Source organism: Miniopterus schreibersii (assembly GCF_964146895.1).
Source record: "Miniopterus schreibersii genome assembly, chromosome: 2".
Lineage (NCBI taxonomy): Eukaryota > Metazoa > Chordata > Mammalia > Chiroptera > Miniopteridae > Miniopterus > Miniopterus schreibersii.
Genome location: NC_138102.1, coordinates 103,649,977 through 103,661,679, shown reverse-complemented (window position 1 = coordinate 103,661,679; position 11,703 = coordinate 103,649,977).

The following is an 11,703-nucleotide window of genomic DNA, read 5'->3' as shown; positions in this document are numbered from 1 at the left end:
CTTCGGTATGCGCTCTGACCCAGAATCAAACCCACAACCTTTTGCTGTAAGGGACAACACTCCAACCCACTGAACCACATGAGCAGGGCTTAAGTTATTTTTCTTGTTGAAAATTTTGCAACAGAAATAACACAAACTTGTCTAACTAATAAACCCAAGTAGAATCAAAGTGTTACTTAATGTTGATGATTCTAAAGATATGCTTATTTATCCAAACCAAACTCAAACTAGCTTTAATATCAAATATTTTACCAGATCACATGATTCTAAAAAGCATTTGGACTAGTTTCTGTTATATATTTGAGAATTCTCATATAAGTGATTATTTGTTTAAACCAATTTAATCGAGCTCTTTTAAAAAAATAAATAAACAATGACATCCAGAGGTAGAAAATACCACAACACACATGAACATACAAACAGACCCACATAGCTTTTTAAAGCATGAGACAGGTACCATAAAGCAAAACTCACTAGTTTGAAAAGAACAGCTGGAATAAGTTATATGGATCTGCTCAGGTGGCTAAAGGTTGGGGTTTTTGTTGTTTTTTTTTTTACTAATATTTGTGGAGAAAGCACTTAAGATCTGTATTTGTCCTTGGTAAAGGCGTCTTGAAGCCATAGAAGCAGTCTGTGCTTTCTAAAAGAGTCTTGTTCCCCCCTTTTTTTCCTTCAGTCTTAAGAATTGGGAGTAATAAAGATAGGTGGGCTTGAACTGCTTCTAGAGCTGCATTTCTGGTTTTGCAAAGATTTGTAAGATCTGAACAACTGCTCTCAAACTTTGGGTTGAAACTTAAGTGACATACATCATAGGTTGACCTACTTGTCTAACTCATAATCTCTAATTTGCTTCTTTCCCTCTGGGCATAGAGCTTTATTTCAGCTTAGGGAGGGGACTCAAAATAAAAAAATCCTGTTAGTCTCTAACATTAGTTTTCAATTTGGACAAATTTCTGATCAAAAAGTTATTAAATCCTTTCAAATATCTTGTCAGGTTTCAGCTGGGACAAACAGTAAATATTTCTGGCATTATTAAACTATTCCATGGACCCAAGAGTGTACAAAGACCCTCTAGAGTCTTTTCCTCTAATAGCCAAAAGAAAGAACCAACAGCTTTCATGCCCCAGTTCCCCAGTGAGACATATGTCTATTTTCACAATACAATGAGATATAAGAAATGCAATCAATTAAAGTTGACATAACCCACCCCCAAGTTTGTTTGTTTTTTGTTTTTTAATTAGGAGCTATTTATTTAGTTAGTTATTTTTTCATTTTTAAATAATTTTTATTTTTTAATTACAGTTAACATACATTATTATATTAGTTTCAGGTGTATACCTCAGTGATTAAATATTATATAACTTACTAAATGATCATCCTGAAAAATCTTGCACTCATTTGACACCATACACAGTTATTACAATATTATTGACTATATTCTCTATGTTGTACTATACACCCCCACGATTATTCTGTAACAATCAATTTGTACTTCTTAATCCCTTCACCCTTCCCACCCATTCCGGACCCCTCTCCCATCTGGCAACCATGAAAATGTTCTCTGTATCTATGAGTCTGTTTCTGTTCTGCTTGTTCATTATGTTATTTTTTACATTCAATTGTTGATAGATATGTATTTATTGCCTTTTTATTGTTCATATATATATTTTTTTCTGCTTCTTCTTAAAGAAGACTCTTTAACATTTCATATAAAACTGGTTTGGTGGTGATGAACTCCTTTAGCTTTTTCTTGTCTGGAAAGCTCTTTACTTGTCTTTCGATGCTAAATGATAGCTTTGCTGGGCAGAGTAATCTTGGTTGTAGGTCCTTGCTTTTCGTCACTTTGAATATTTCTTGCCACTCCCTTCTGGCTTACAAAGTTTATATTGAGAAATCAGCTGATAGTCATATGGGTGCTCTCTTGTAGGTAACTAACTGCTTTTCTCTTGCTGTTTTTAAGATTCTCTCTTTGTCTTTAACTTTTGGCAATTATGATATGTCTTGGCATGGGCCTCTTTGGGTTCATCTTGTTTGGGACTCTCTGCACTTCCTGGACTTGTATGTCTATTTCCTTCACCAAGTTAGGAAAGTTTTCTGTCATTAATTCTTCAATTTCTTGCTCTCTCTCTTCTCTTTCTGGTACCCACATGATGTGAATGTTTGTAGGCTTAAGTTGTCCCAGAAGCTTCTTACACTATTTTCATGTTTTTGGATTCTTTTTTCTCTTTGCTGTTCTGCTTGGGTATTTCTTGCTTCCTTATATTTCAAATTGCTGATTTGATACTCAACTTCACCTACTTTACTGTTGATTCTTTGTGATGTATTCTTCATTTAAATCATTGTATTCTTCATTTCTGACAATTTTTTTATGGTTTCTATGTCCTTTCTCGTATTGTTGAAGTTCTCACGAAGCTTATTGAGCATCCTTATAACCATTTTTTCAAACTCTGTATCTGGTAGTTTGCTTGCCTTCTTTACTTTCTTTTCTTTTTTTCTTTCTGGAGGTTTCTCCTGTTCTTTCATTTGGGACCTATTTCTTTGTCTCTGCATTTTTGGCTCCTTCCCTATGTTTGTTTCTATGTATTAGGTAGAGCTGCTATGTCTCCTGGACTTGGTAGAGTGACCTTGTGCAGTAGATGCCCTTTAAGGCCCAGTCCCCTGACCTGGGCGTTCCAGGTGTGCCCCCATTTGGGCTGTGTGCACTTTCCTATTGTAGTTGAGCCTTGATTGCTGTTGACATCACTGGGAGAAATTAACCCACAAGGTCCATTGTGTGTGAGGACCATCTGTGACTACAGTGGAGCGGCTGCTGTGCAGGAGCCAACCCTATGGAGCAGGATTTGCTTCAGTGGGACTTAGGTGCTCTCTTATCCCTCCCCTTGAGTGTGTTACTTGTGGAGGTGATAGGTTTGTAATCCAGCATGGTCTGAAGCTGTCCACTAGGTGCTCTAGGCCCTCCTAGGAGGTACAAGGTCAGCTGCTGTCTACACCCTGCTTGGGGCCACCCAGCATGAGCTACAGAGCAACCTGCAGATGGCTGCTGCTTATGCTGGGCTTGGAGGTGCCCAGGAGAAGCCAAGCTGTGAACCAAGGCTGGCTATTATTAGTCCCAGACCTGGAGACACTTGGAAAGAGTTACAGGGTACACAATGGCCAGATGTTGCCTGTTTGAGAGATTTTAAGATAGTCTGAATCATGAAGCAAGAGAAGTCTCTTGTATGGAAAAGCCTGTGGAAACAGCTTCTGTGGGTGCACAAGTTGGATGGGGCAGGGCCTCAGGGAATCACCAGGGCAAGGTGAACAGTGTTAGCCAGGTTGATGGAGACTCAGATATGGACCCCACCTGCTAGCTCTGTGGGGCTGTCTCAGAAAAGAAACAATGGCCTCTTCCAGCACTGTTGTCTGGCAGAAAGCTGCCCCTTCAGCCCTCTCTCTGATGCCAGACAATTCAGTTCCTCCCCATATGTCCCTGGCTCCTTTTAATTTGCTGCCTCAGTGCTGGAGCTCAAAGGGAGTGAGTCTGAGTAAGTCCGTGTGTGGGCCCTTTAAGAACTTCCTGGGACTCTAGGAGCTCTCTGTCTCCCTAATCCTCATTTCCCACTGGTTTTACAGCCAGAAGTTATGGAGACTTCTCATCCTAGCACTGGAACCCTGGGCTGGGGGACCTGGTGTGGGGCTGGGACCCCTTGCTCTTCAGGGGAAATCTCCACAGCTAAGATATCCCTCTCAATTTTTATCTGCCACATGTGGGTGTGGGACCAGCCTGTTACTTGTCTCTGCCACCCTCTACCTGTCTTGATGTAGTTTCTTCTTTTAATTCTTAGAACTTCCATCCAGCCAGGTTTCCGACAGTTCTGAATAATGGTTCTGTAGTTTAGTTGTAATTTTGGTGTCCTGGCCTATACTGTCTTAATTACTGGAGCTTTAAAGTAAGTTTTGAAATTGGGAAGTGTGAGTTCTCCAACTTTGTTATTTTTTATCAAGATTGTCTTGGCTATTCAGGGTCCCTTGCATTTCTGTATGAATTTTAGGATCATCTTCTAAATGATCAATTTCTGTAACAAAAGTCAGCAGGGATTTTGATAGGAGTCATTTTAAATCTGTAGATCAATTTGTGGAATATTGCCATCTTGACAATGCAAAGTCACCCAATTCTTTAATATTGAAGCTTTTTCTTTCACTTAGGCCTTCTTTAAATTTTTTTCAATAATGTCTTGTAGTTTCCAGTGTACAAGTCTTGCACCAGTTTGTAAATTTATTCCTAAATATATTCTTTTTTCTTATACTATTGTAAATGGAATTGTTTTCATAATTTCATTTGCAGTTGATTGCTAGTGTACAGAAAAACAATTGATTTTTGTGTATTTATTTTGCATCCTATGTAGGTATACACATTTGTTGAAAGTCATTGAATCTTGCATGTAAGATACATGCATTGCACTGTGTAAAGTTTTCCTAAAGAAAAAAATTAATATGTGGTTTTTTAAAAGATAGATAAAACTAGTTATTTGTAGAATGAGACTGTTCTAATAACTGAAAATACTAAAGGATTATATAATTCAACTGATTAAGCAAGGCTCCTCCCGGAGAGAAAGAAGTAAGGTTGTTCAACAGAGCACAGCTAATGGCTGTTAATGGAAAAATAAAGCCATTTAACATTGATACTCCAAAGAATAAAAAGAACTCACTAAGTCAGTAACTATGGTGATAGAAGAGAGCATTACTTACATTCCCTTGACATTTACTTTGAGCAATCTTACAAACAAAAAGGCATTTGTTTTCTTATAAAAATACTGTCTCTTTGTCAAATGTTTATTGAATTTGTATCTGTCATAATCAGTGAGCACCCAAGTCCCAGGATCTCTACGCCCAGCATTTCTCTTTCTATTGTTTACATCTCGAAGCACCTTGAGAATAAATAGAGCATCTTCACGGTCTCTTCAAACACATCACAAATACTGAGACTCTGCTGTTTGGGAATTATCAAGAGATGTGTCAGCTGTCAATCAAGCAAATAAGGCTCTTTTGGTACAGAACTTCCTGTGAAAATATAAGAACTACTATCTAGTTTCCCTAACTACTGAGATAGGCAGGTTCATCTCTTGCAGTAGTAAAACACTTATCATTTCCTCTAAAGACCTCATGATGTTAACAAATCTGATGGACACTTAGTACCTATGCAATCTTTCCCTTGACTTTTAGAGTTTACAAAGAAAGCCTCAAGACTTACACTGCCAGAGACACTGGTCTTTGAGCTTTTGTACCTGAAATGAAAGGAAAGCAGACCAGATTAATAAAATGGACTGCATGGCACACGTTCATTTTCCCAATGACAAGATGATTTGTCTTCAAGGATATCAGGCCTCATCAGACATTATTCTAAGAAAATCCTTAATGAAACCAGCCAATGTTTATTTAATACAATCTGTTTTTAGTCTCTTAATGTGTGCAGTTATCATGTAAGTAATCTAGATATTCCTGGGATGATTATAAATAATCAGCCTTCAAGTACATTCTATAAAAATGGTATTAATGGTTGTTGAGTGATGATGTTCCATGCATTGTTTTGGTGCTTTTATACATGATCTTCAGTTTAATGAAATTTGACAACAATTTTTAAAAATCACTTTACCTCCCAAACAAATTCAATGAATCTGTGTTCATTAAACAGACATCTAAAACAGCATTCATATATGCATATTCCAACATTTTTTCTTAATATTGTTTTAAGCTTTCCCTAAATTATCATAAAGTCATCAAAACCCACTATCACAGTTCTGTCCTAATTTTCCCACTGAAGGACAAGAGAAGAAAATTCCGTATCTGTCATCTAAAATCTATTAGTATCGACTTTGGCTAAGCCTTGAAACTAAGATGTCACAGATTAATTACACAGGAATGGGTGGACACTGGCCTCTTGCCAGGAGCAATACACACACAGAGAGGGAATTGCTTTCCTGAATATAGTTACAAAAAACACAATATTTACCTTTGTAGGGATCTGAGACTTATGAAGCTAGTAGTAAATGCTGTAAAAAGTAAGAACTTATGTTTCGGGCAGCCAGTAGAAGTGCTGGTTTCCTTGGTGTGGTGTCTCTTTCTTTAGCTGGCTTATCTGAATGTGCTGAAACAGAGAATGTTCTCTCTACTTCTGGCATCTTTGAGTAGAAGTAAGGGACAGGGGTAAATCCTTAATCCTTTCCCAGTACCTCCAGAAAAAGAAATACTGAAATGTTAAAATTGAAAAAGCCCTTAGAAACCATGTCATCCACAGTCCTGATTTCACAGACAAGGAAACTGAGGCAAAGACTGAACTTGAGCTTGATTAAAGCTTCTAGACCTTGTGTCATCCCTTTTCTCCTGTGTGTCACTTAAACATGATGCTCAGAAGTTTTGCTGGTGGGACCAGGACTTGGGTCCTCTGCAACTGAGTTGAAATAAATGCAAAAGTAATTTTTCTTAGTTGTATGATGACACAATAGCAGAGGATTGTTGACAGTAACAATCAACATATTCCATTCTCAGAACAACCAATCCTCTGCACCATAGCCCTCGAAGGTATTTCAGATATATCCAAATGAACTGGCATTCATCTCAAATGCAATTTCCATCCCTGGACAATCTACAAAGTAAGGCGCCCTGTGCCTCATAATCAGGCATTGCGAGCTACAAATGGCTGGACATAGACTGGCTTGCTTTTAACAATACCACGTAGCTCAAGTACAGACCTCCCAGGTAGGAAACATCTACAGTCTTCATATAAAATGAAATTAAGCTTAAAAGAGCTTTATTACCATGTGAATTGTAATCTATATCTATATATCAGAGATTTGTGGCAGATAATATATCTCTTAAATATTCTTAAAGTAGAAAATTATGCTAAACTATAATACATTTACATATATGCATGCATATATAGACATATTATTTAAGAAAATTTGGGCTGGGGCTGGGGGAAATGGGGAGATGTTGGTCAAGCATACAAACTTCCAGCTATAAGATTAACAAGTTTGGGATCTAATGTACATCATGATGACTAACATGGTGACTATAGTTAACTATACTGTATTATATACTTGGGTGGTTGTTAAGAGAGTAGATCCTAAATATTCTCACCACAAAAAAAGAAAGAAATGGAAATTATGTGAAGGGATGGAGGTGTTAGCTGACTGCTATGGTGGTGGTCACTTGCAATATGTAAGTGTATCAAGTCAACACATTGTGCACCTTAAACTTACACAATGTTGTATGTGAGTTATATCTCAATAAAGGGGAAGAAATTTTTTAAAAAGAAACTTTGCATTTCTTTTTCAATAGTAATTGGCTTTATACTTCAATCCCACTAGATGATGTCATTCTAGGAGTAAAATTAACTTTTGAATTATCACTAAAATAACTAAATTCAATCTCCTCTTGTCTAAGAAAAAAACTGGTGTCCTTTCTGAGACACCTCAAATACTGAGAATCCCTCTTACCAAAAGTCTGCATTAGATAAGAGATTTCCAAATTTTCGGTTTTCCAGTTCTTGGAGCAAAAGCAAATTTCCAAGAAATAAATGTTATTCCTTGTTGAAGCAATGAATTTCAACAGCGTATGCAGTAATAGCTTCTGGAAAGTGGGATATAAACACAGCACTTGGATTAGAGGTTGGAGGGAAAATGATTTTCCCCTATTTCTTTCATTTTATGATTCAATAATATTGAATGAAAGACTAATTCTGTTATTACTATTTTATGTTTAATGAATATTTTTACTGCTAGTGAGTAATAATACAAGTTCCCATAAGAAGCATGTGTTCACTCAAAATGGGAATGTTTGCTCCTCACACTGTGACTCTGGGGTGATGATGTTTTAGTGCTGCCATCTTCTGGAGGTTCCAGTCTCTGCAATATGGACTGGACGGTTTTAAAACTCAAGTTATTGAAAAAGCCAATGCTGCTACATTTGTTGCTCCAGGTGTGCTCACAGGGGGGGAAACCCTTGGCTTAGGAAAAGTAAGGGCAAGGGCAAGGGCAAGGGCAAGGGCAAGGGCAAGGGCAAGGGCAAGGGCAAGGGCAAGGGCAAGGGCAAGGGCAAGGGCAAAGACAGGAAAGAAAGGAAGAAAAGGGAAGGGGAGGGGAGGGGAGGGGGGGAGGGGAGGGGGGGAGGGGAGGGGAGGGGAGGGGAGGGAAGGGGAGGGGAGGGGAGGGGAGGGGAGGGGAGGGGAGGGGAGGGAAGGGAAGGGAAGGGAAGGGAAGGGAAGGGAAGGGAAGGGAAGGGAAGGGAAGGGAAGGGAAGGGAAGGGAAGGGAAGGGAAGGGAAGGGAAGGGAAGGGAAGGGAAGGGAAGGGAAATCATAGAGGACTGAGTGTAGAATGGAAGGCATCATTTCTGCTCTGTCTTGTAAATGCCTGCAAGTAGTTAATGAATAGAACCCATCTTGAAGTAAAAACACCGTTCTGTCTCCCCCTTCCCTTTGGTCATTTAAATCAGAAATAGGGTCATAGCCAACAAAATCATTTCCCAGGACCCCCTGACCTGCTCTGCTTCTGGAACAAGTCTCCACCGCCCGCCTGCCACAAGGGGAGCGTGCTCTATGTCTCAACGCTGCTGAGCCTCCCAGCCTGAGGATAGCTTGATGTTTACAGGGTTGGAGAACCGGCTGTCTACACCATTTCTCATAATGGTAAATTGCTTGATAGGGTTCTGATGTCAAAATCATCATCATCATCACTACCATCATCATCATGGTCATCACCAGCAGTGCTTTGTCTTCCTCCCTCTGCGCAGGTTCGAGCCCTTTTCAGGAGCACTCGCTGGGTAAAGCGCTCCGTGCCTGCTCCAGTGGTCAACTCTGAACCTTCCTTTCCTCTGTTTGTCCTGTCTTAACTCAGTCACAACACAGGACACATTCTCATAGGCCCGGCCCATAGTCACCAGTCCACCTTGTAAAGCTTTGGCCATTACTGAAGGCAGATCCTCCACCAAAGTAAATACCGGGTGGAAATCCCATCATAGGAGGCTGCACAAGATAGAACTTGCCCTGTAAATAAGTAGAGAAATGCTTCTTAATCCAGTCATCATTCTCAAGGTTCAGAACCTCAATCACCTGTGTTCCAAGGGGGTAAATATGTGGGACGGGCAGAGTTTATCTCTGTCCTCACTCCATGTCCTCATGCCATGCAGTCTCACCCTATTTCCAACCACACACACGCGTACACATACACACACATTACACACATGCACAAAAACCCACACTTGCTCCTTTCTCTTCTGCCTTAAATCCAAATGCCTGAGTCCTTGAATGACACACAACGGACGTTTTCAATGGGAAACTGAAATTTTTGAAGAAGGGAGAAACCTGAAATATAAAATATTTATGGAAGTTTAACAGCCTGGATTAGCAGGAGCAGAGGCTGGAAGAAAGACCAGGAAGATGTCTTTTTGTGTCTTTTCCTTCTAACTACCATTCAGTCCACCTGTTTCGAGGGATCACTCTGAGCCAGCTACTTTGCTGGACACCGGGGATAATGCAGGCATTGTCCCTGCCTCCCAGGTGCCCATCATCTAGTGACAGCTTGCGGACTCCAGGCTCTTCATCATTTCCCCCAACAAACATTTACTGACTAATATTGTTATTTGCCGAACATGAACTAATGTGAGGGCCTGAATTTTCAAGGCAATTTTGTTTCTAGAAAACACAGATGTGACAAGACATTGGAAGAAAGAATCTGTAGGACAGAAAGGCTAAGTTGAGAAGAGATCGAATAAAAAATGATCTATGTTTACAAACCTAGATGACTAGAAAATGGGGGTGCCTGTGATGAAAATGAGAAGTCAGCAGAGCTAGTTCAACGAAGAAGATGGCACATTCACTTTGAAACGTGATGATTTAAAGTGACTGGAAGACGTAAGTGGAATTGATCAGCAGACATTTACTCGTGATGGGTCAGACTACAAATGGTAGGTGGGAACAATCTGTACGAAGGGGAATTAAAGCAGTGAGAGGTGAGATAAAAAAAGACACACCATGATTTTAATTAGGTGGCAAGTGTTATTTCCTCCAAACCCCTGTGGGGAATGAGGCATGGAAAGAAAATCATGAGGCAGAGCCGGTGGCCAAGCCCTTCCTTCTGAGCCATGACCACGAGCCTTCAGGCTGGAGAAAGGGGGGACAGGTGTGAAAAGGCAGGGAAAGTGAGTCCTGGTTAAAACTGGGGCATTGTTTCAGTTTCATTCAGCACAGGAGGGGAATCAGCAGGGCAGTCCCTCTGGGTGCCTCAGAAGCCTAAAGCAGTTCTGCCTTCTTGCCTTCTCTTTCTCGGGGCCCTCAGCCAGGCACATGTTAAGGTCTTACAGGCCCTAAGCACTGAAAACATAAAGGGACAAAATCCCCAATCTCGCAAGACACAAAGTACTTGTATGCTGAAATCAAAATAGCTCTTATTTATATTTTTATTGCAAAATCAGGTCTTCTGTGAGTTATTTTCATTTCCGTGCCTTTCTTTTGCTGATGCCCCCAAAGCCTCATCTGCCTTCTAGAAAACCCAGCATTGCTGTTCGCACAGGGCACTTTCTCAAGTTTGAGAGTCTGCAGGTTTTCACGTGGCTCTTCCCTATCGTCCCAGGCTGGCCTTCGTGCCTTTGTTACTGGGTCAGGCTTCTCAGGGTCTGTATTTCAACCCAATGCAATCAGAGCTAGCTGCGTGCATGAGCAATCTCAGAATGTGGGGAGTGACACCAGGCCTGTGTCCTTGCAGATGTCACTTGCATTCTTTGCCATAGATGAGCTGCTATCCTGCGGCTCCAGCTTTGCCTCCACTCCCCACATACTTCGAAGCCAATTTGCTGGAGCTGCTCAGTCTTGCTTAGGGCAACTGCACACTGCTCAGCCCACTTACTGCATCTCTAAAGCAGGGCTGAGCACCAGCCGGGTAGCCAGCAGGCATTTGTCTTTCAACTGCCTGATGACGTCACTACTTCTTAGGGAAGTTTTCCATTTTCAATTCAATGCTCCAGATGAACTCTCCCAATAGCACAAATTCTATGTCAGGCTTAATTCTTTCAGGCCAAGAAAGACTTTTTATAAATGCTGATGATCTTATTTCAGCAAAACTTATTAAGTGCAATTTGTAAGCAAAACTTAGCCACAGGCTTATGGGAATGTCTAGATATATATTTAGAAATCACAAAACAGTTTTTCAGCTAACTTATTCAGGGAAAGCAATAGCATAGCAGAAAAAGGCCAAACTAAGGATTCAAAACCCAATTCTGCAACTAATGGGCTCTGGAACTGGTGATGGGGCCTCTCTCCACCTTTGCTCCTTCACCTGGAAACAAGGGAGTTGGAGTAGATTTTTTGCTATGATTCCTTTAAGTTATACCATGCTGAGATTTTTTTAAATTGCTACTTTCTTATGTGATATGGTTCAGCAATTTAGAACTCCCAAGTTCCTATTTGTGATTGGTGTTTGAGGTGTTTATAATGGAAACACTGGTTCCCCGCAGACAGTCTTTGCAGATAAACTTGTATTTTATGGAGCTGTCAAAGCAAGAAGTGCTTTGCTGGAACATTTGCAGGCAACTTCGTCTCTTTTTGCAAAATCATGATGTTCTAGGTGCTCCTGTGGCCTTTTATTTCACTCTGCAAGAATTTTATTTTTATTAGCAAAGGTAATGTGGTGAATTCCATGATAGCTTGCCCTCCCTTCTGAGTAAGCTTTTT